The 26,290-nt window shown below is 36.1% G+C and overlaps 1 long non-coding RNA gene across 2 annotated transcripts in view; it reads left to right on the forward strand.

Moving 5' to 3' along the window:
• The window catches only part of LOC141582154 (uncharacterized), a 157,745-nt gene that overhangs the window by 37,899 nt on the left and 93,556 nt on the right, over nt 1-26,290 (forward strand). The window contains exons 2-3 of one of the 2 annotated variants that reach the window (XR_012514993.1): nt 885-1,023; nt 1,681-1,876. This is a non-coding gene — a long non-coding RNA (uncharacterized LOC141582154). Of the gene's footprint in view, nt 1-884; nt 1,024-1,680; nt 1,877-26,290 lie in introns of those variants that run through there. The other variant, XR_012514992.1, reaches the window with a different exon arrangement.

Raw genomic sequence — 26,290 nt, forward strand, 5'->3', positions numbered from 1 at the left:
GAGGAAGAATTGTCAGAAAGCATTGTCAGGTCAGATACAGTGGCTCCCATCTGTAATCCCAGCACTTTGGGAGGCGAGGGAGGGTGGATCATCTGATGTCAGGAGTTAGAGATCAGCTTGGCCAATATGGTGAAACCCCATCTCTACTAAAAATACTAAAAGTTAGCCAGGTATTGTGGCAAGCACCTATAATCCCAGCTACTCAGGAAGCTGAGGCCGGAGAATCACTTGAACCCAGGAGGTGAAGGTTTCAGTGAACAGAGATTGCAGCATTGCACTCCAGTCTGGGCAACAAGAACAAAACTCTATCTCAGGAAAAAAAAGAAAGCATTGCCAAATGTGAAATGGTGTTTCATTTTCCTTGGACTGTATTTGCATAAATATGTTATCCTAAGACTTCTTTGTCATCCACAGACATTTGTTGTCTTGTTTTAATCCTCTTTGAAAGGTGACTTATAATCTGCTATAGGACATTGGCAGGTGCTCCTAAATGCAGGTTTCTGATAACTTTGGAAATTTTGTCATTAGCATAAAGAAAAAACTTTCAGGACTCTCATGGAGACCTGAAATGTTCAAGAATATAAAGCAGAACAGGAGATAACTGCACGGAGTGAACTAATATAGACTGAAGTAATCTTTTTGGCTTTGCTTAAAATATTACTGATCCTTTGTTTTGTTTTTCAGAGTTCAGGAAGCTTATTTTGAGCTATTTACAGCTTTTAGCAATTGAGTAAAATATACTCCAATTGAGTAAACAAAATTAGAAGCATATTTGTTTCTCTCTATTTGTTTACTCCAGAATTTAGAATCTATTTGTGAATAGATTCTTAACTTATGGAAATATAATTTGCATAAGTGCAAAAGAATGTTTTCTTCTGCAACAGGTCACAATTGGAGAAATTAGTTATTTTGGCAAGGCTTTGACTGGAATGGCATGCTTTCCCTAAGGAATCAAACTTGATGTATAGAGTCAATAAAAACCCTTTGGGAAAACTGGCTTCATACCTTGTCTACACATTCCCTGTAAGTAACTTGTGGTAAGTAAATAATGTCACTTCCTGACAGGCTTATGAGACCCAAGTTATCCTGTGACCTCAAAAGAGAAATTTATGCAACTCATGTAGTTATTTGAGGGGACAGACCCATAGCTGGGCTCAGCTTTAAAAAGTCTTATCTGAGATTCACTTTATGAAACCAAGTTTTATGAAATCCGATTTTGAAAACATATTAAAAATAATTATTCTTGCTATACTTTATACAAATATTCAGGCCAGGTATAATAGAGACATTTGGTCATATCATGATTTTTCCTTAGTAAAAATGGGAGACTGGAGAGAGAAAAAAATTATACTTTAAGAACTAAGGGCCGGTAGCGGTGGCTCACTCCTGTAATCCCAGCACTTTGGGAAGCTGAGGTGGGCGGATCACAAGGTCAGGAGATTGAGATCCTTCTGGCCAATATGGGGAAACCCCATCTCTCCTAAAAATACAAAAAAATTAGCTGGATATGGTGGCATACACCTGTAGTCCCAGCTACACTGGTGGCTGACGCAGGAAAATCACTTGAACCCAGGAGGTGGAGATTTCAGTGAGCCAGGATTGCACCACTGACAGTGTGGGACTCCGTCTAAAAAAAAAGAGGTCCAGGTTCAACCTCCAAGGGTTGGCCTCTGTCTGCAGGAAACCTGGAACCCCCATCTAACAGAGGAGGCCCCAGGCTGGAGTCAGGAAGCCTTCAGAGTCACCAGGTGAGTGGATCAGAGCTGGAAACATAGAGCAGGTGGAAGCCCTGGACTCTTCTAGTGAGGGCTGAGAAGCTGGGGTAGGAACACATTCCATGGGCAAATGCACACAAGGGGTCCCTGGGCCCCTTCCCCTGCCCAGTGACTGCCAAGTTCCTAAGGAACTTCTGAGGCCTGAGACCCAGGGACATACTACCTGATCATCACCCCCACACCTTTCTGCCAAGATGAGACAATGCCCAGTGCAGGCAGGTGGTCTGGGATTGGGGTCTGGGGTGGGGTGCATGTTCCTAACTAGCAGGTGCCCTTACATAAAGCTGCCTGAGCTGGTTGCACCATCACTTGTTAGTCTGCCTATGTGTGGCCTAGATTCAAAGGCCCAGTTGTCCATTCTGGCTATGCCATTCCCTGGATCCTCTGCGAGACCCAATAGTGTATAAGGAGTTTGAATAACTTTGCTTTTAGATCCTGAATAAGAAGATTTATTGTTACTAGATTTTATCTGTAAAAACATTTTCTGCATTTTCAATGAGATTTGACTTACTAATTTTGGATAAAATCCAATTGGTTAATTTTAAAAATTGAAAAATTTTTGTTTTTTAGGTAATGATTTTCTAAAGTGCCCACAGAACTTGGCAAATAGGCTTGCCATGTTACACTATTAGTATAGGCTTGCTGAATTTGAATTTTTGTAAGAGGCACTATTATTCTTATGGTATTAAATCCATGCACTTTTACAACTTGAGACCTCCCCATTCCAATCAAAGTTGCAATTCAGTCCAAATACAGAGTGTGAGTGCTATTATGAAGTAAAAACAGCCACTCCACTAAATCCTGATTTTTGAATAATAACTCCTAAGAGATTATTACTAAGAGAGTGTAAGATAGTGTTAAATAGGGAAAATTAATAATGTTAAAGGCTTGTTATGATTAATTTTACTTACTTGAGCCTTATGAATTTTTTTCTTCAATTACTTGCAATTCCATTTTAGCTTTTTAAGTTAATTCTTGAGGACTATGCAGACTGGAATCTTCTCAAAGAATAGAAAACAAATTACTCATAGCATAAGTTGAAATGGCTAAAGTAGGTCTTATCTAATTGATATTTCAAAGTAACTTCTGGAAATTATTTAGAGTTTTTAAATTATCTCTTCTGATGAACACCTTTTGAAGTGACATAGTGGGGGGTTTTTTGTCGTGTTTTTTTTTTTTTTTTTTTTTTTTTTTTTTTTTTTTTTTTTACCAACATGCACAAATACGAATAAGGTGTTATAGTTTGAATTTTATCTGGAGCTACTATTAACCTAGTACATTGAATGGATTTCTTTTTTTAAATGGTTATAGCATTGTATAAGTAACTCTTTATTTGGTGCAGTACAAAGAATATTATATAATGAATAATATAGCACTGAGGACATTTTTTTCTAGTGGGCTTAATAGCTGTGTCCACATAAGTTTGACAAACTGTGGAACTGTTTAACATCCCTTGGGGAAGCACTTTTCAATAATATTTTTAGGCAGGTTTTTGATTAGTATAATAGGAAAAGTGAAGGCAAATTGCTTACAGTTCTTTTCTGCCAAAGGAATCGTAAAAAAAAAAAAAAGAAAAGAAAAGAAAAAAAAAGAAAGTCCTTCAAATCAATAATAGTAGTAGACAATTTTTTTGAATCATAGTGGGTAAAAGTAGTATAGCTGCATTAATTGCTCTGAGATCTGTTAACATTTTTTATTTTTTAGATTTCCTTTTTATTACAAAAATAGGACAGTTTTAAGCTAAAAATGTGGGAACTATATGTTCTTTTTCTAATTGTTTAGCAACTACATTTAAAAAAATCTCCAGTTTTTGTACGTGGCCATTGTTCTATCAAAATTGGTTTATTATCTAACTATTTTCAAGCTCTTGGTTTTGGAGGTTTAACAATGGCTGTCATTAAAAATGATATTCTAACCATGTTGAGAACTTTGTCCCTTAACTTCTAATGATTCTTTTAGACCCTGTAAATTTTTTTCTATTCCCGTTTCAGGCACATAGCCCATGGCCTCCATTATTTGTTGATTTTGGGAGCTATACGATTGTTCAGGTATTAAGACTTTGGTTCCCCACTGCTGTAATAAGTTTCTTCCCCACAAGTTAATAGGAATCTGAATTACAATAGACTGAATGGGGCCCTTTGCATGGTAAGATAAGACTGCTTTGATAAACTTCTGAGGCCTACCCCACTCTGACTATATTAGAGTGAGCATTTTATACAGGCCAAGAAAAGGGTCAGTGCTGAACAGAAATAATTGAGATATTTGTGCTAGTATTAACTAAACGTTTAAAATTTTTTTCTATGAATAGTGACTTTACATGCTGGGTGTTTATCTGTAATTTGATATATCCAGTATGCAGCTTTGCCCTGCTTATTTGTACTTCCAAATCCTCCAATTCTTTCATCTTTGCTTTGACTTAATTTGATGTAAGGTAAAAGTAAGATTTGTGTTATGCGTTTTTTAGGTTTAGCACTGCAAGTATTGGAAAATGACATACAATTTGCATTCCCCCTGTAAAATTACTATTAATAGCTTCTGTATGAAATTTTATCCCTTTAGTATTAAGGCTAGGTTTTTCTAAAAGCAAAACCACTGTTTCTGTAGGTAAGGGCTTACAAACTCCTGCTGGTATTTTTTCGTGGAGGCTCCCCAGGTAAAATATTTACTTTCTGAGTGCTACACAAATTTGCTGCTGCGCTTTTATTGGTGGCAGGGGACAAACATTGTACAGAGATAAGAGAGTAACTTAAGCAGGATAGGACCCAGTTGGAATCGGGTTCCCTTCCTTATTAAATTTTGAATGACATTGATTAGCCCAATTATTTTTCTTTATTTTTTTACACTTAGGGCAAATATCTGGTTTAGTATTTTTTGTTGTTACCCTCAGCTGAGGTCCTGTTCTTAGATTTTGTCTGCAGTCCTTTTGGTGTGTTCCTTTTTTCCAGAATGGAAACAAGCTCCAGGAAATGCAGCAGTCCCATTGTTTACCCTCAATCCTGCCATAGTTGGCACTAATAATGTAGCCTTATGTAAATTTCCTCCATTGCCATCATGAGCCTTAATATAGTCCATTAAATGAGCTATCCCTTTAAAAGGCTGCTTAGCAACATGACATTTTGTATTAGCATTATTGATTGCTTGTTTAAGTTTCTTTAGAAATTTAAATGGCATTTAAATGGAAAAGGCTTCAATGTTACCTAAAACTGTCCCTGCTCATTTTGGGGTGCATTATAACTGGAAACTGCTATCCCTCTAAATTTTCATCTTTACCAGCCTGCTGAATCCCAGCCTGAATAGACAATTACTGCTGTGGAAGGCCGGTATAGAGCCACTGGAGCAGCAAGCTTTGCTTTTTGAACAACGTTTAAGTTTTCCAACAGGGAAATATCAGGTAGGTTTGGCCATTTTACTTTTTGAGAATGGGCTTAACAGTTTTACTTTTTAACTTAACTGATATTACTTCCATTTGGTTTAAAGCTTTTCTTTAAAGGGTGTAGTTTTACATGCTTAGCTTCTACTTGCTTTTTAACTAATTTATGGGCTAGATGTAATTTCTTCCCCTTTAGAAGCTACTGCTTTAATTAAATCAGATTTTAAAAGAGTTATCTCAGAGATAACAAAGAAATTATTATTAGAATTTAAATGTTACTTAAACCTTAGCGGAGAATTACAATTTTGGATGTTACTTGTTTACAAAGAACACACAAAATTTTGCTGTGGAACACCTGCGGAGAGCAGCACGCAGCTATTTGGACCTGGCCCCACATGGCTGCTGCTTGCTGCGTTCTGCTTGTGTTCTGCTTGTGGTACTCACTACTGAGCCTGGGCCACAGTTGTGGCCTTGGGCTGAGTCTGTTCGCTTGAACGCTGCTTTGACCTTTCTTTGCTGCTGAGCTGTTACCATTTTTTTCTTTTTCTTCCCTGCCCTCCCCACCCCTGTAATGCTATTAAAGTTAGAAATACCTGTAATGCTATTAAGGTTAGAAATATAGCAAATGAAAATCTGTTGATTCTTAAAAATGTATTTTAAATTTCTGGGCTTAAATGTGTAACAACATAAACATTTGACTAATTCTGCTGCCATAATTAATATGGAAGCTTCAGTTTAATACAGTTACACAGATCTGAAAAAACAATTGCTCTAAAGCTAACAACAGCAATGAGAAAATTATCAGAATAATTACCATCGCGTTAATATCTGCACACAAAATGTTTAGAATAGTAAGCTAGGATTTGAACCTAGGCAATTTGGTCTCAGAGAGAAAAAGTGTTCTGTTCCCAGTGAGTTCATAGTCAAATAGGTGCTGGGAGAGGAGAAAAATGAAAATGAAGTCACACAGATGAATGCATGCTGTAATTCTGGACAATTTTAGGAAGGAGTGGTATATGCTACTAAAAAAGCCTGAGGTTGCAAGATTTGACTTATCTAGAGGAAGATGAAGGCTTGGCTGTTGCCTGACTTGTGAAGAATGCATAGGCCTTTTTAACTAGATAAAGCTGTAGGGTGGGGGCCTGGAAGAGCTTTCCAAGCAGAAGACTGAGCTTCTGCAAATGGCCTGTGGCAATCTGTTTGCTTAGCCTGTATGAACAGAGAGAAAGAAGGCTATCCTGGCCAGATGACAGGAAGTAAAGGGAGCTGAGTCCTGAATGAGGTGGGAAAAGGTGGAAGCCAGACCAAGGTGTGAACGTTTTGTACTGTATTTCCATAAGAGCTCTGGGCAATATGTTAAGCTCTGGGTGACTTGGTAAGATTGATGTTCCAAATGATAAGTCTGGCTCTAATGGAGAAAACAAGTTGGAGTAAGGCAAGAGTAGAAGCCAGTGACCTGGTGTGAGAATGAGATACTGGAGTAGACTGAGGTTTGTTGTTAGGCTCTTAGGTGACAGGTGTGATGAGGGGTAATGGAGGTAAGTCGAGATATTTCACATGTATTTAGGAGATAAAGGTTTTAAAAACAATGCTGCATTGAATGTTGGTATGAGAAGGCAGGAGATTGAAAGACCCCAATGTGTCTATATATTCTTTATCTTTTCCAGCCTCTGGGATTGATTATAATGTCTTTGGAGTCTTGTGAAATAGTGCTTCTTAAACTGAAGCTCTTGATTCTCCTTACTTCTGTGGAGATCCTGACTCAGGAGGTTTTGCTTGAGGATCTAAAATTTGGAAATTTAGAGCCATTAGTCTTCTTTTGGATTTTTGAGGTATCTTGTTTGAACATTCTTACGTTCAAGCACATTTGGAAAATGCTGATATAGACAGTGTGTAAGATAGTCAGTGATTCTCAATATTGGCTACACATTAGAGTTGCCAGGGATGCTTTTAAGAATATGTATGCCAGGGCCCTACCTGAAACAATTAAATCAGAATCTGTGAGTTGAGCCTGGATGTTGATATTTTAACAGGTGATTGGGATATGCAGCCAGTATGAACCTCTGAGTTAAATTATAATTCTAGAAAGCATGTGGAAAAAAAACTGGGATAATATGAAGATAGAAGCATGCCAGGCATATATTAAAAATGATTTGTAAAGCAAAACATGGACAAATTACTCAAAATAAAATCAATAAAGTAGTAAAGGTACTGAATTATGCTGTGTCCACTGGGATATTTTCAACCTTTTCCAAATGACTATATAAAATTATTCTTCCATCTTCCTGCAGGAATTATTAAATAGTGTATATAGTACTTGATATACTTCTCTAAATTGGACATAAAGCAAATGTCTTAAATTGAGAGAAACTCTTCATGAAAAGAATCAAAGTATTCAAATGAAGATAAAGTAACTTTGGCCATTTAGCATGATCTGAGGTTATTTATAAAATAAACCAGGCAGAACTATAATTTCTGTACTCGTAAGCTTTGTATTTTTACTTCTCAGTAAATTTTATGTTAAAAGACATTAATACTTGCTGTTTGTTATTGGATACTTATGTCCATTGTTGAGAATGCTTTGCATTTAAAGCAAAGCACAAATAAAAATATAACTACAAAAATGATTTCTATAATTAAGTTAAAAAATTAGAATGCCCGAGACCTAAAAGTTATTCTTATTCGCAGGTGATATAAAGAGAACAACTTAGTTAGGTGACCCAAGCTTTAGAAATGCAAAGGTCTCTAGAGGGATTCCTGGCTTTACATTTCTATCAGTCAATCAATCTGGCTATCATTCATCTATCAATCAAGTTATACTCAATCCTCAAAAACTGCATATTTAAAAGTTAAATATATATATTTAAATCATAGAATGTAATGTTTTGACATATTTATAAACTTGTGAACCCCTTGCAACAAAAATAATGAACATATCCTTCAGCTCCCAGAGTTTACTCATGTATCTCTGCAATCCTTTGCTCCCACATTTCCTCATTCCCCATTCTTCATACATACAGAATATACTCCTTTTTTGTCCTGTTTTTTGTTTCATCAAGAAAAAATATTTTGAGATTCATCCATATTGTTGCTTATACTGATAATTCATTTCTTGTTATTGCTAAGTAGTAGTCCATTACATATAATCACCTCAGATTTTCTATATTTCTTGATGGATATTCAAAGCATTCCTAGTTTTTGGCTATTACAAATAAAACGGCTATGAACATCCATATACAACGTTACATACAAGGTTAAAGGAGAGCAGTATCAGAAAGAATATTTTCTTTCAGAACTTTGGAGTAGAATGGCTGAATCAAATGGTAAGTGTATGTTTGACTATTTAAGAAAATACCAAAATATTTCATGAAGCAGCTGTATCATTGCACATTCCCACCAATGTTTTTCCCATAGACAAACCCTCCAAAGGCCTGGATGGATAAACCTGTCTGTAAATATTTCAGAATTCATGTGAGGGAGGGAGACTGGATCTGGTACTCTCAGTAAACCCAGTTTCTAGCATGGCACCTCACTTTAGCTTTTACTGTGCCTCCACAACCTGGATTCTGACACTCTTTGACCCAGTTTCTACAGAGAATAAATTAATTATCTCCTGAGACATAAAAAAGAGGAAATTACTTGGTTGCATGAAGTCAGAGAAAGAGACACAGAATCCAGTTGTCCTTTTACAGACACCTAGGCAATGCTTCATTTTCAGTGTCATGATCCTTAAGCCCCTATAACTTCAGAAATACCTGGCATCTTCGATGTCTAAAATTTTCCAGGATTCTAAAAGATAAGTTAGCTTATTTCTCATTGGAATCTTGCTTAGCTTCCACTTAGGCAACACCTTTCTCCTTTCTGTAAAGTCAGCTATCACCTAGCAATTTTTCCTCTTCCAAAAGTTGGTTAACATCTCTTGCTCTGTCACTTAATATGGTATTATATTTCTCTTATTGCTTAGCTGACACTTCAGCAATGTTTGGAGAGGGAGCAGACATAAACAACTGTATTGTTACATCTATGCAAAGTAAAACAGCGAAAACCTTTCATGCATGTTGGTTATTAGACTTGGCTACTCCAAGTCTCCTGCCCCTTCTAAGATCTCTGAATGTCTCCCATGATTTAGCAACGAATGAGGTAATGTCTTATGCAATAGGGGGGCTTCTAGGCCCCTGATCTAGCACTTAGCTGTTTATTTTGATTGGGTGGCATGTGTTCTGATTGATCTATAAGTTTTCTTGAGTAGTTGGCATCTGGTTCTGATTGATCCTGTCCATAATATACTCTGCTAAATAATTTTGATATCACTCTTGAATAAAGGAACTCTAACCCATATCATCTGAGGAGGAATTGAATGAAATGAAGTATGAGGTTAAGAGAGTAGAGTTAGGAAGGATATTTTAATTATTTAAAAATACAGTAGGACTTAGTGACATGTTCAAAATAAACCATAGATTTAGATGTAGGGAAGAATTAATTTCAATATGAACATGAAACTTCTAAAGGTTAAACCTTATCAAAGTTCAAATGAGCAGTTCTATTTTTTCCCTAACTTTGGGAAGAATAATGTAGCTACAATTATATCTATCTCTAATATGTTATATACAACATAATACATGATTTTAAAATATAACATATATTCTACGTTTAGACTATAAGAGCAATGCAGCCTTTTACAGCAGCACGTGCTGAAAAACTTAGCATAGGAAAGTCTGAATAAGAGGCTGGGCATGGTGGCTTATGCCTGTAATCCCAGCACTTTGGGAAGCTGAGGTGGGTAGATTACTTTAGCCCATGATTTTGAGTGGGCAACATGGTAAATCCCCATCTCTACTAAAATACAAAATAATAATAATAATAATAATTAATAACAAGTAGCTGGGCGTGGCAGCCTGCACCTATAATCAGAGCTACTCAGGAGGCTGAGGTACAAGAATTGCTTGAGCCTGGGAGGTGGAGGTTGCAGTGAGCTGAGATCATGCCACTGCACTCCAGCCTGGGCGACAGAGTGAGACTGTCTCTCAAACAACAACAACCAAAAAAAAAAAAAAAGGAAAGAAAGAAAGAAAAAAAAAGTAGGAATAAGAAAACAGAAAACTCTGTCATTTTATAACTGAGAAATGATGATGATATATTATTTCCATGTAATTAATTTTTTTAGTAAAATAAATAAATTTGTCCTTTGAGGTTTTCCTACCTTATGTATTTGACATTTGAGACCTTATTTAAAATATCTACCTTAAAATGATTTTCGATCACAGGAGGCAGTCCATTCTTTTATCCAAGAAAATTCTGGAAATCCCTAAAATGTATGTATACAATATGCATAACATGTACTGCAAATTGACCCATTGGCTGTGTTTGGGAGTTGTTTTGTTGGATTGTATTCTGATTTTGTTTTAAATCTGTGGAATTCTTAGAGTACTTCACTAAATCCAGTGGTTTCTCTGCATCATACTCTTCCTCCATCAGTTTACTTACAGGATGAATATAAACCCCTCATTTAATTTCCCCAAATTATATTTCAGGTGAGGCTATGCTGTGTCATAGAACTTGAGTAAATGCAGATACATAGAGCAAAATAGAGGAAGTATATTGCACTGCTATTAGAAATAGTTTCTCTTAGTGTGTAGATACTAAAGAAACCAGAGAGTTCATGCCTTCCTCCTGGTAGGTTGCTGCTCAGTCAGGGACATCTCAGCTCCATCAGAAAGTAACTTCTGCCATCTGGTACCACGTATACCAGGAGACAATCTTCCTGGATGCCAGAAAGAATAGCAGGTCCCCTCCCCTGTTGTCCAAGGAAGTCGTGCTTATTTAATGATCTCGTATGTTTGACAGTGATAGTAGCCATTCCTTCATAAAAACCGCATACCCCACCTATGATGATGTGGTTAGACTTTCCTGACCCAAGAAACACATTCACGATAGTCGCTATACATTTCTAAAAGATAAAACTATTTAGTCTTAACTTCATATGTAATACCAACATACGACTAAACATAGTTCATACTATGTTTAGTTTGGACTGAATATATTTATGTGGGGATGGGGGGAAAAGGATCTAACTTTCCAAAGGCAAGTGATCGTAAAAGTAAGAATACTCAATTTACATTCACATACAGGATATATAATATTTCCACCTGCAGCTTCTGCACTGAAAATTGTTGAGATTCCATAGTTTTTCAAAGTCCATATACTTGCTTTATATTTGTGTAACTAAAGAATCTAGTCCTGTGAGTGTTTTTTTTTTCTAAAACACTCCATTACAGAAGTAAATTAAAGTTTTTTCCAAGGAAAAGAAAGCTGCTAGAAATGTGTTATTTTTTTTTATTTTTATTTTTAAATATGTTTATTGAGTTATAATTCATATATCATGCAATTAATTCATTTAAAGCATACAGTAATAGCTTCTAGTGTATTAATAGGTGTGTAGAACTATCACTACAGTCAACTGTAGTTTTCATAATCTGAAAAAAGTTTCCATGCCCTTTATTTATACACTCCCATTGCCCAATGCCTCCATCCCTAAGCAATCCCTGATATATTCTCTGTCTCTGTAGAATTGTCTATGCCAAACATTTCAGTAAAAATGTTGTATAGTGATGTATATTAGTTCATTCTCACATCTCTATAAAGAACTGCTCAAGACTGGGTCATTTATAAAGGAAAGATTTAATTGACTCACAGTTCTGCATGGCTTGGGGGGGCCTCAGGAAACTTAGAATCACGGTTGAAGGGGAAGTAAACACGTGCTTCTTCACACGATAGCAGGAAAAAGACTTGTCAAGCAAAAGGTGGAAAAGCTCCTTATAAAACTTCGGATCTCACGAGAATTCACTCACTATCACTAGGACAGCATGAGAGTAACCACCCTCATGATTAAATTACCTCCCACCAGATCCCTCCCACCACAGAGAGGGATTATAAGAACTACAATTTAAAATGAGATTTGGGTGGGGACACAGCCAAACCATATCACAATGTAAGGTCTACTTGAGTGACTCCTTTCACTTGGCATTATGTTTTCAAGGTTAAATTTGGTGTGTATCACTACTTTTTTACGGATGATAACCATTGTATGGCTACCACATTTTAAAATTCATCAAGGTGACATGTGGAGGGTTTCTACCTTTTGACTACTGTTAGTAATGTTGCTATATAAATGTAGGTACATATATTTGTGTGATCACAGATTTTTATTCCTTTGGGTACATACATAGGAGTGAAATTTCTGGGTCATATGTAAGTGGTAGCATAAGTTTCATTTTTCTTAAAGGTAAAATTATGATATGTACTTTGGTGCCAATTTTATACGTATGTATATATACACACATGTATCTCACATGAGATATATGCTATTTATAGTTAAAGAGAAAAGAGAGAAAAGGATAGAGATAAAAAGCACTGATAAGCCTACCATTTTGTAAAATATACTTTCAGCTCTTTCAGGTGTACATATCAATAATACATCCAAGTTTCTGTCATAATGTAGATAGTTTTAGATGCTTCCTTCGATGCTTAACATGATCATGGAAAATGGATTCATTATTACATCATGCAAATGTATCATAGTTTATTTAACTGATTTCCTACTACTGGACATTGTGGTCATTTCAAAACCTGGTATTATTAATACTTATTTTAATATATAGAGTTGGTGCATACATTTTGGTCCTTGGAATAAATTCTCAACAGTGGGATTGGTGGATCAAAGATGAACATATTGCTACATATTGCCCATTTGAATCACACAATTTTAAGGTCTTGTAAAACAAGGTCTTGTAAAACAATTTTTTGTTTGTTTGTTTGTTTTTTGTTTGTTTTTTGTTTTTTTGAGACGGAGTTTCACTCTTGTTACCCAAGCTGGAGTGCAATGGCACTATCTCGGCTCACCGCAACCTCCGCCTCCTGGGTTCAGGCAATTCTCCTGCCTCAGACTCCTGAGTAGCTGGGATTACAGGCACGCGCCACCATGCCCAGCTAATTTTTTGTATTTTAGTAGAGACGGAGTTTCACCGTATTGACCAGGATGGTCTCGACCTCTTGACCTCGTGATCCACCCGCCTCGGCCTCCCAAAGTGCTGGGATTACAGGCCTTGAGCCACCGCGCCCGGCATAAAACAAGTTTTTATAAAACCTGAATGAGAAAACATATGAAAGGGCACTATCTAAACCAGGGTAGTCCTCATGTAATTATTTGAGCAATTCGAGTTGTGGCGAGAGAGTGATATTGTGATAGAAATTTAAAAAAAGAAAAGAAAAGAAACGATGTGAAGCATCAAAGAGAAATGGTGAATAATGGAAGCAATGCTGATAGTTTGACTCAGAATGGTAGAAACTAAATGGCAAGAGAGATGATGTGGAGTTGGCTGTAGTAATCTTTTTCTAATCTTGGTTTTCTAACAAAACATCTGTGCTATTTTTAATATAAGCCACATTTAATTAAGTACATGTAAATACAAAAACATATAGCAACTGTTCTTTAGCAAATGATGGTGGCTCTGTTGGGTTGTCCACAGAGAAAATATGTCTACCCTTTCAGTTTATGGAGAAAATACAGCTAAATCTTACCCTAATGAACCAAGGTAATTGGAAAGGAAGTCAAACAAAAAGTAACAAAGTCTTTATTTATTTATTTATTTATTTATTTTTGGCGAAGATGTGTGTGAAACAAGAGAAAATTCTCATACAGAAGACAATAATTTAAAAACCAGTAAGCATTGCTTCAAGTCCTTTCTAAGAAGCACAACCTAAAATATGGAGGAGAACGTAGATCTTATATCTATGTTCTAGATCTTAGACCTATGTTATTATAGATCTGTGTTCTCCTTAGATCTCAATACTATTGCAATATTTCCTAAAGTTCTGAAGAAGTTGGTTCAACAGAAGGAATGTAGCAAAAACATTAAAGTTCGTCACTGTTTTGTTTTGAAAGTGGGTAGCCTTCACAACTTTTATTTGCATTATCTATGTTTGTCTCACTTGTGAATGTATATATTCAATGACATTTTTATTGCTTACTTTTTTTAACTTCTATGTTATGAGAACTGAAATTTTTCAGACATGCTTTTCCACACCTTTTTTTTAGAAATACAATTTCTGTGTTTGAAGACGTCTGTGTTGGAGAAGACTTCCCAGAGGCAGGACGGACATAAGTTGGTTTTAAGGATGCATTTGCTTCCCTAGCCTAAAAATCAAACAATACATGAAGTAAACCAAAGCTCTGTTCTCAGATTTGGAACACAGCACTTCTGGGACTGTTTCTTGGCAGCCTCTATAAATACATATAAGCTCACATTATAGTGTGGCATAGCAGGAAATTCTAGAAGTCAGTGGTCAGAATTAAGAGAAAGAGCCAGATGCAGTGTTATGAACCTGTAGTCCCAGCTACTCAGGAGGCTTGAGGTGGGAGAATGGCTTTAGCCCTGGAAGTTGGAGGCAAGCCTGAGAATTTGAGACAATCCTGGACAATACAGTGAGACCCTATCTCTTAAAAAAAAATTAATAAAATGAAACAAGAAGAGGATCTAATGTAGGTGAATATTGAGAAAGTGCAGAATACGCAGAGCCCAAAAGGGGAGATATTTTACATAGGCAAGTGACTCGAGGCATTTTCTGATTGGTCTTCTCCATGCTCCTTGCCCAGCAATCTCCATGGCATTCACCTGAAAGCCACCATGTCAGTGAGTAGTTATGGGTGAAAGGCATTCTGGAGGTCTTGGGGAACATGGCTAAAATGGGCTTATGACATTCTCCCAATTCATGTCACTTACTTCTCCTAAATCCATTTTCTGTTGTTGGTACCACTTATATTACTTCTTCACTAAGTGTCTGCATTCATAAAGTTCCTACCATAAAAATAGGAATCTGTTTTCTTTAGAAGATCACAGATTCTCAAGGAACAAAACAATGTAACAGTGATTAAAAGTTCATATTCAAAAGGCAGTTACTGGATATTTCTTTTCTCAGCTAAATGTAATGTTCACTTATCTTGACTTTTAAGTAGCAAAGAGTAGGGATCCTTAACATAAATCTCAATGTCTAATCTCTAAATTAAATGTATTTAACCAGATTGTCAATAAAATTAATTTTAGCTGCAAATTCTGATGATCTTGTGTGATTTCCTAAAACAAACACAGGATTATTCAAGTATTGAACTCTGATAAAAAATGTGCACTGGCTTCCAATTGCCCTGGTTTTAGACTGGCATTTAAATCTATTTGACTGATTTGCCCCCAGTCTTCTATTCTAGCTTGCTTCCTACCATTTCTCAATATAAATCCTCCACTGACTCAGTCAGTCTCCTAGTTATTCTACAAACATAACTTTTCTTCTCTTTTCATCCTGTGTGCTTTCTCCTTCCTGTAACACTCATTTTCTTATCCAAATACTACTATTTTTATTCTAGAGCCATATTAATCTCTTCTTTGCTCTTTGGGAAGACTGGGACCTTGGAATGAGAGGATCTTTAGTAGTGTAACCACTTTGGACCAGTTATTTACAACTTCTGTAGGCTTTAATTTTTTCATTTGAAAAAAGGGGCTCATAAAAGTACCTGGCTCATAAACGTTTTGTGAGGTTTCCTTGAAAACACTTAACTTGTTGGCACACAGTAAACATTCAGTGGATGATGATGTTGAGAAAGATGATGAATCTTGGCTTATGTAATTGTGTATTTGGTCTTTGTCAGGATAGACATGCCTTATGTTTTAATTCATATCAGTATGAAAGATCAGGGGGTCTCACTGTATTGTTAAATTTTTCTTTCTATACACCAGTATGTGATTTTTTTAAAATTTTCCGAATATCCCCTTCCACCTTTGTGAAAAAAATAAGCTAATCTCTATGAGAAAGAAAGTCTCTCAGTGTTTGACAGAAAGCAGCCAATTTCAGAACTACAACTTCTCTGGCTGTCTCCTTAGCTGTGCTTTATTTCTCAGAGTTCTGAGCCCATTCCACTTTCTCTTCAATCCTCCCTGGCTCACAGTAGTAAACTGAAGCATGATTTATTAAAGTGGAATGAAATAATTATATCATGCTTCTTGCCTGCAAGCACATGAGTTTTGATGCCTTTCAAGATGTATTAGACGGGCAGGTGGTTGGTAATCATCCTACTCTGCCTCATCGGGTGACATTTAAATAATCACACTCAAATCTGCAGTAACTACAGAGGAGCTTTTCAAGTGAATTATTATTTACTTCATACTACAGTTTATTAGGCATACAGATAAATAAGGGAACATTTTCATGACATCCATGCTATTGAATGCAGTGAACATCGAGAAAGCAACTTGATTTCTAAAAATTCCTACAGTTACCAGTGAACAAAAAGAATACAACTGAATGGGGAAATTTTCAATTCTTTTCCAGGTTCAGGTTGTCTGGCAGCTTATTTTTAGAGATGCCTAGGACACTGAAATAACCGATGATTCATAGGCAGATTCTTTTTTGACTTGCAATTATGTCCACAAAAAATATAGAGTTAAAAAAAAATTAACCTGGACTACTAGAATATTTTCCCTGAAGATCTCTCAGTAGAATGGGGAAGACATTTTTATTTTCAGTAATTATTTATGTGGGTTCTATTACTATTCACCATGTTAAAAATTAATACTGAGAAATGCTTAAAATATGTGTACAGTTATCTTAATATAATTTATATTTTAAGTGTCTATGAAAAATAATTTTATTTTTCAGTAATAATGATGAGTAATATTTTTATTGTATAAATGTAAGGTGTACAACATGTTTCCATATACATCTGCATGGTGAAGTGCTTTTAACAGTCAAATACTTTAATAAATTACCACATTATCTTCCATAGTCACCTTTCCTTTTGACGTGTGTGTATGTGCGTGTGTGGTAAGAGTATCTAAAATTTATTGTTTTAACAAATTTCCAGAGTATACAATGTAATATCATCAACTATGATGCTTATGCTGTATGCTAGTTCTCTACCCATATTCATCCTGTGTAAATAAAAAATTCATACCCTTTGGCCCACATCTCCCATTTCTCCTGTACCTTTCCCAACTACCATTCTACTCTGCTGCTTTGTGTTTATGATTATGTTTTTAAGATTCCACATATAAGTGAGTTCGTGTAGTATTTGTCTTCCTATATCTAGCTTATTTTACTGAACATAATTCATCCATGTTGCTGAAAACGGCAGGATCTCCTTTTTAAGGCCAGATAGTAATCTGTTGTATATGTATACCATGGTTTCTTTATCCATTCCTCTATCAGTAGATGCTTAGCTCATTTCCCTACTTTGGCTTTGAGAATAATTCTACAATAAGCATGGACACACAGATATCCTTATAAGGTGGTGATTTCATTTCCTTTGGGGATATATCCAGAAGTGGGATTACTATGGTAATTCTACATGAATTGCTATATGGTAGTTCTACGTTGAATTTCTTTTAGGAAGCTCTGTAAAGTTTTCCAAAGTGGCTACCTAAATCTCCATTCCTACCAACAGTTTGTAAGTGTTTCCTTTTCTCTACACCCTCAGCACCACTTACCTCTTGTCTTTTTCATAATAAGCGTCCCAACAGATGTTAGGGGATAAATCATTGTGGTTTTGATTTGTATTTCCCGAAAGGCTAGTGATGTTGAGCACGTTTTCATATACTTGTTGGCCATTTTTATGTCTTCTCTGGAGATAAGTCTGTTCAGGTCCTTTACCTATTTTTTAATCAGGTTATTATTTTGTTTTGCTATTGGGTTGTTTGAATTCCTTACATATTTTAGGTGTTAACTTTTTAAGAGAGACTATGGTTGGTAAGTCTATACTCCCAGTGTTTAAGTTGTCTCTTTAGCTTCTTTACCATGGTTTCATGATAAAAACAGTGTTGAGACAGACATATATCCAACTTGGTCATTGTGTGTAATTTCTTTGATGTGTTCTTGAGTTCATTTTGTGTGTGTTCTCTTGATGGTTTTTCCATCTATGTTCATCTTAGTGGCCTGTAGTTTCCTTATTGTGTCTAGCTTTGACATAGGAATGATGCTGGCCCAAAAAATGGGTTTGACAGTATTCCCTCTAGTTCTAAGCTTTAGAAAAATTTAAGAAGAATTTGAGTTATGTTCTATGAATATCTCGTTCATTGCACGTTTTTAACATGATGGGATGTTAAATTTTATCAAAGGCTTTTTCTGCATGTATTGAGATAATCATTTGATTTTACTCCTTGGTTCTGTTTATATGGTATGTTTATTGATTTGCATATGTTGAACCAGCCTTGGATCCCAAGGATGAAGCCAACTTGATTGTGGTGGATAAGCTTTTTGATGTGCTGCTGGATTCAGTTTGCCAATATTTTATTGAGGATTTTCACATTGATGTTCATCAGTGATATTGTCCTGAAGTTTTGTATTTTTTGTTGTGTGTCTGCCACATTTTGGTATCAGGATGATGTTGGCCTCATATAATGAGTTCGAAAGAAGCCTCTCCTTTTCCATTGTTAGGAATAGTTTCAGAAGGAATGGTACAGGCTCCTCTTTGTACCTCTGGTAGAATTGGTCAGTGAATTTGTCTGGTCCTGGGTTTTTTTTTTTTTTTTTTTTTTTGGTTGGTAGGCTATTAATTACTGCCTCAATTTCAGAACTTGTTATTAGTCTATTCAGCGATTTGACTTTTTCCTGGCTTACATAGAGGTAATATAATATTCTCTAAGTTTGTACTTCTGTGGCGTCAGTGGTGATATCTCCTTTAATAACATTTTACTGTGTCCGTCTGATTCTTCTCTCTTTTCTTCTTTATTATTGTAGCTAGGGTTTATCTATTTTGTTAATTTTTTTCAAAAAATGAACTCTTGGATTCATTGATATTTTGGGGGTGTTTTTATGTCTCTGTCTCCTTCAGTTCTTGTCTGATCTTAGTTATTTCTTGTCTCCTGCTATCTTTTGGATTAATTTGCTCTTGCCTCTCTAGTTCTTTAAGTTGTGATGTTAGGTTGTCGATTTGAGATCTTTCTAACTTTCTCATATGGGCATTTGGTGCTATAAATTTCCCTCTTAACACTGCTTTAGCTGTATCCCAGAGATTTTGGTATGTTGTCTCTTTGTTCTTGTTGGTTTCAAAGAACTTCTTTATTTCTGCCTTACTTTCATCCTTTACCCAGGAGTCATTCTGGAACAAGTTGTTCAATATTCATGAAATTGTGTGGTTTTGAGTGAGTTTCTTAATCCTAGTTCTAATTTGATGGCACTGTGGTCTGAGAGACTGTTTGTTATGATTTCAGTTCTTTTGCATTTGCTGAGGAGTGGTTTAATTCAATTATGTGGTTGATCTTAGAATAAGTGTCATGCGGCACTGAGAAGAAGGTATATTCTGTTGATTTGGGGTAGAGAGTTCTGTAGACATCTACTAGGTCCACGCGATCCAGAGCTGAGTTTAGTCCTGAATATCCTTGTTAATTTTCTGTCTCATTGATCTGTCTAATCTTGACAGTGGGGTGTTGAAGTTTCCCACTGTTATTGTATGGGAGCCTAAGTGTGTGTGTGTAGGTCTTAGGCTCAAGAACCTGTTTTATGAAACTAGGTGCTTCTGTTGTGGGTGTATATATATTCAGAATAGTTAGCTATTGTCGTTGAATTGTTTCCTTTAGCATATGTAATGCCTTTCTTTGTCTTTTTGACCTGTGTTTAAAGTCTGTTTTCTCAGAGACTAGGAATTGCAACCCCTAATTAATTTTTTTTTTTTTGGCTTTCTAGTTGCTTTGTAAATTTTCCTTCATCCCTTGGTTTAGAGCCTTTGTGTGTCTTTGCATGGAACATATCTCAAAATATTAAGAGCTATTTATGAGAAACCTACGGCCAAAATCATATTCAATGGGCAAAAGCTGAAAGCATTTCTTTTGAAAACTGGTACAAGACAAGGATGCCCTCTCTTACCACTCCTATTCAACATAGTATTGGAAGTTCTGTCCAGGGCAATCAGGGAAGAGAAAGAAATAAAGGATATTTAAATAGGAAGAGAGGAAGTCAAGTTGTCTCTGTTTGCAGATGACATGATTTTATATTTAGAAAACTTCATTGTCTCAGCCCCAAAACTTCTTGATCTGATAAACAACTTCAGCAAAGTCTCAGGATACAAAATCAATGTACAAAAATCACAAGCCTTCCTTTACACCAATGATAGGCAAGCAAAGAGGCAAATCTTGAATGAACACCCATTCATAATAGCTACAAAGAGAATACCTAGGAATACAGCTCACTAGGGATGTGAAGGACCTCTTCAAGGACAATGACAAATGGCTGCTCAAGGAAATAAGAGAGGACACCAACAAAGAAACATTCTATCCTTATGAATAGGAGAAATCAATATCATAAAAATGCCACACTGCTTAAAGTAATTTTTGGATTCAATGCTATTCCCATCAAACTACCGTATATATTTTTCACAGAATCAGAAAAAAAAAAAAAAAAAAAAAACTATTTCAAATTTCATATAGAACCAAAGAAGATCCTGTATACTCAAGATAATCTTAAGCACAAAGAACAAATCTGGAGGTATCATGCTACCTGACTTGACACAGTACTGCAAGGCTACAGTAACCAAAACAGCATGGTACTCTTGCCAGAATAGACCCACTGACTAATGGAGAAGAGAGGCCTCGGAAATAACACCGCACATCTACAACCATCTGATCTTTGACAATCCTGAAAAAAACAAGCAATGATGAAAGGATCTCCTAATCAGTAAATGGTTGCTACTTCAACTTTTTTTGTTAATGGTTTGTTGAACCTTTTTGTTTCTTCTTGATTTGATCTTACTAGGTTGTGTGTTGCTAGAAACTTATGCATTTTCTCTAGGTTATTTAATGTTGGCATATGACTGTTTATAATAGCCCCTTATGATTCTTTTCATTTCTGAGGCATCTATTGTAAGGTCTCCTCTCTAATCTGTGATTTCTTTTCTTTTCTTTTCTTTTTTTTCTGAGACAGAGTCTCGCTTTGTTGCCCAAGTTGGTGTGCAGTGGTGCCATCTCGGCTCACTGCAACCTCCACCTCCCAGATTCAGGCAATTCTCCTGCCTCACCATCCTGAGTAGCTTGAACTACAGGGGTGTGCCACTACCCCTGGCTAACTTTTTTTAATTTTTAGTAGAGGTGGGGTTTCGCCATGTTAGCCAAGGTGGTCTTGGTCTCCTGACCTCATTATCGCCCACCTCCGCCTCCCAAAGTGTTGGGATTACAGGCGTGAGACACAGCGCCTGGACTGTGATTTCATTTATTTGAATCTTCTGTCTGCCTTAGTTGGTGTAGCTAAAGATTTTTCACTTTTGTTTATTTTTGCAAAAAAAAAAAAAATTAAAAAAACCCACTTCTTTGTTTTATTGATATTTTTCCCATACTTTTTCTATTCTCATTTGATATATTTCTGCACCGATCCTTATTGTTTCCTTCCTTCTGCTATGTTTGGGCTTAGTTTGTTCTTCTTTTTCTAGTATCTTTTGGTGTAATGTTGAGGTGATCTTTGTTCTTTTAGATGTACATGTTTATTGCTATAAATTTTGCTTTTACAGCCACTTCTGCTGTGTCTCGTAAGTTTTGGTATGCTTTGTTTCCATTTTTATCTCTGTATATTTATAAATTTTCCTTGTAATTTCTTTTTTTTTTTCCTTTGGCACATTGGCTGTTCAGATGCATGGTTTTTGATTTCTTATATTGAGAATATTCCAGGTCTTTTTTTCCTGTTATTAATTTCTACTTTTATACCATTATAATCAGAAAAGATTTTGATATATTTTTAATCTTAAATTCGTTAATCTTGTTTTGTGATCTAACATATGATATATCCCGGAGAATGTTTCATTTGGGCGTGAGGAGAATATGTATCCTGCGAATGTTCTACATATATCTCTTAGGTCCATTTGATTGAAAGTATAGGTGAACAAAAAAAGTATAGGTGAAGTCCAACATTTTCTTTTTTTTTTTTTTTTTTTGAGATGGAGTTTCACTCTTGTTACCCAGGCTGGAGTGCAATGGCGTGATGTTGGCTCACCACAACTTCCGCCTCCTGGGTTCAGGCAATTCTCCTGCCTCAACCTCCTGAGTAGCTGGGATTACAGGCACGCGACACCATGCCCAGCTAATTTTTTGTATTTTTAGTAGAGACGGGGTTTCACCATGTTGACCAGGATGGTCTCGATCTCTTGACCTCGTGATCCACCCGCCTCGGCCTCCCAAAGTGCTGGGATTACAGGCTTGAGCCACCGCGCCCAGCCCAACATTTTCTTATTAATTTTCTCCTTAATCATCTTCCTATTGCTGAAAGTGTAATACTGAAATCTGTCCCGACCTGCAGGACAACAACAGGAGCTCGAAGGGAGGGAGTGGGGATGGATGGGCAGGAGACACGAAGAACGGAGACAAGACAGGAGTCTGATCAAGTCTCATTTATTGTTGCTAAGCTCACAGCTTAAATAGGCTCAGGCAGAGAGGCGGGGCAAAGGAAGCTTGCAGTTGGGAGATTCCGGCCTTCATAAGTTTCAAAACTGAAACTTACCAGCAGGAAACAGAAACTGAAACATTCAGTGGAGAAACAGAAACTGAAACATTACTGAAACTTATCTGCGGGGGCGGGGGGGAAACAAAGACTGAAACTTGTCAACAGGAAACATTAAACTGAAACTTGCCAGCAGGAAACATTAAACTGAAACTTATCAGCAGGAAAACAGGAACTGAAACTGAAATTGTGCAAACTGCAACAGATCACAAAATGGCGGCTATTGCTGCCCAAGAAATCTCCTTCAATTATTGTATTGCTGTCTATCTCTCCCTTCATATCTGTTAATATTTGCTTTATACTTTAGGTGCTCTGATGTTGGGTGGTGCATATGTATTTATAATTGTTATATTTTCTTTTCTTACAGTTTTGAATATAAAGCCTATTTTATCTGATAAATAGCTACTCCTGCTCTATTTTGATTTCCATTTGTATGGGAATTGTTATATTTTCTTTTTTTACAGTTTTGAATATACAGCTATTTTATCTGGTAAACAGCTACTCCTCTATTTTGATTTCCATTTGTATGGGATATCTATTTTCATAATTTCATTTTCAGTCTACGTGTTTCTTTACAAGTGAAATGAGTCTCTTTTAGGCAGCATGTAGTTGGGTCTGTTTTAAATTTATGTAGCTGCACTGTATATTTTATTAATTTTAGACCATTTACACTTAAAGTAATTATTGATTGGTAGAGATTTACTATAGATATTTTATTTATTGTTGTCTGGATATTTTATAGATTATTTCTTTCTTCTTGCAGTCTTTCTTTGTAATTATGCAATTTTCTGTAGTAGTATGCTTTGATTATTTTTTTCTCTATTTTGTATCTACTATAGATGTTTGCCTTGGGGTTACCATGAGGCTTATGTGAAACATCTCATCGTTATATCCAACTTAACTGCACTCACATAGAAGAGGTGGAAATTTCTAAATGAAGCTTACAACTGGGAGTTCAGGTGTTTATGTTTTAGGAACCTTCAAAATTTATGAGATCTCTAGAGCTGTAGTTGCCACTGTAATGAGCTGCAAGGATTCATTTCCTGCCAAAGGGTAGCTTAACCACCTCTCTTATGGAACCCAACAGTGACTCAGATATTCAATCATTTCTCTGGTCATTCATTTACAAAAGATTGATTAAACTACTCGGGGTCAGACACTGCTTCATGGCTTAGTGATACCAGTGTAAACAAAGCGCATTTGCTCCATTGTAGCAGTTGTATGGTGGTATAAAAGCTAAACATGATATTGGAAGCTTTTCAGAATTAAAATTGTGACCTTGGGCAAATCTAAACCTCTCTGATATTAGTATCTTCAACTATAAATTGGGATAATATCTGTCCAAATAAATTGTCTTTAGATAATCAGATATGCTAAGGTATGCTAATGCATGTGAGAATACTTTTTAATGTTTTAATGGGCTTTTTTTTTTTTTAATTTGCTTTAAAAAAAAAACAAAAACAAAAAACACAGACAACTGGTTAAGTAGCATTTCTTTTCAAGTGTCCAACGTGGTAAAGAAACATGATGACCAGAATGTCAAAGGGTTGAGCATGTCTTACGTGTTTTAAAACTAGATTTATCACTAGAACTGTTCCCAAAAGAAAGCACATTGACAATAATGAATTTGAGATCTGTCAAAACACAAGTGATAGAAATTCATTTTCACATTTTTAATGCTCTTATTAGGAACTTTTATTTTTCCCAAATGAAACATGGCTTTACCTTTTTGTAGCTGTTCCAACATGTTTTTTTTGTTTTGTTTTGTTTTTGTTTTTGTTTTTGTTTTGAGACAGAGTTTTGCTCTTGTTACCCACGCTGGAGTGCAATGGCACGATCTCGGCTCACCGCAACGTCCGCCTCCTGGGTTCAGGCAATTCTCCTGCCTCAGACTCCTGAGTAGCTGGGATTACATGCACCCGCCACCATGCCCAGCTAATTTTTTGTATTTTTAGTAGAGACGGGGTTTCACCATGTTGACCAGGATGGTCTCGATCTCTTGACCTCGTGATCCACCCGCCTCGGCCTCCCAAAGTCCTGAGATTACAGGCTTGAGCCACCGCGCCCGGCCAGCTGTTCCAACTTTTAAAATTATCCAGCATGTTCCTGAATTTAACAGGTTTTAATTTCTAAGTTACTCTCTACTTTTCCATGCATTGCAACCTGGAAACAAATATGAAATCCATGAATACACAGTAATATTTTCAGCCATTTATTTGTTTACTGACTAACTTGTTCTCTGATTGGTAACATATTAAAGTAATATATTTAAAAATACTTGTACAGTTTGGTAAATGAATTAGTATGAATATATCTGACCCCAGGGATATTGTTACAAACGTCCAGTAGGCTAGGAAGAAATATGCTGAGAGAAAAGTATGCCGGTATAAGTTATCTGGTTATGATTTATTACAACTTTCTTGTCTGGATTAATTATTGTGTGAACAAATTTTAAAATGTCACATAAGTAATGTATCATGGTGAAACTGTATAATTAAAATATGGTTTACCAGTTCCTTTTCTCAGATTATAAATTACTGACCTTGTGATTGTATTAGTGCAGCTTTGTTAATTTTTCTCATGTTTAATGTCTGCCCAGAGGAATAGATTTGCTTATAATATTAATCAACCAAAAGATGGATGGTGAGAGTTCATTGCCATGGTTGATCTGATTTGTAAAAGGCTAATACAGTTATGTGAATTCAATGTTATGTTTATTTCTCTATTCTGTATCATCATCTAGTAGCTAAACAGATTGGAAGTCCCTTTTGGGGTCATCGCTCACATAGAATAGCGAAGCTGAAAATCAGTCGTGCAGTGACATTAAAATGGAGTGGTTAGGAACATGAAAGTGGGGGAAAATATGTGAACAGAAAGAGTATGAAAGAGTGGAAACAGAGTTAGTCACATGAAAGTAGTTCTGGAGGAAGGGTTCAGGAAGATATGGCATTTGCATAGGTCAGGTCCTGCCACTTCCCAGGGTTAGTCAATCTCATAGTTATCATATCCATGCCTAACTGACTGGGTTGTGTTGTATGTGTGTTTTTAATTCATAAGAATTAAAGTATAAATGGCCAACAGGTCTATACAAATATTCTCAGCATCACTAATAATCAGGGTTGTCATCTTCCCCAGTTAGGAGCGCTATTATTAAAAAGACCATAAATTCTTGCAAGGATGCTGAGAAAAGGGAACTCTTACATACTGTTGATGGGAGTGTAATTTAGTACAGCTATGAAGGTAAACAGTACAGAGATTTCTCAAACAACTAAAAATGGAACAACCATATGATCCAGAAATCCTGTGGTTATAACTCCTGGTTATTTCTCCAAAGAAAAGGGAATCAGTGTATCAAAGGGAGACCTGCAACCCCACGTTTATTGCAGCACTGTTCACAATAGCTAGAATATCGAGTCAACCTGCGTGTCCATCAACAGATGAATGGTAAGGAAAATGTAGTATATATACACAAGGGAATTCCATTCAGCCATAAGAGAGAATAAAAATCTTTTCATTTGTAGCAACATGGATGACACTGGAGGCCATTAAAGTAAGAGAAACATTAGTTAGAAGAAATAAATACCTGTGTTCGATAGCACAGTAGGGTGACTATAATTAACAATAT

Source organism: Saimiri boliviensis, chromosome 19 (assembly GCF_048565385.1).
Source record: "Saimiri boliviensis isolate mSaiBol1 chromosome 19, mSaiBol1.pri, whole genome shotgun sequence".
NCBI classification, from domain to species: Eukaryota; Metazoa; Chordata; class Mammalia; order Primates; family Cebidae; genus Saimiri; species Saimiri boliviensis.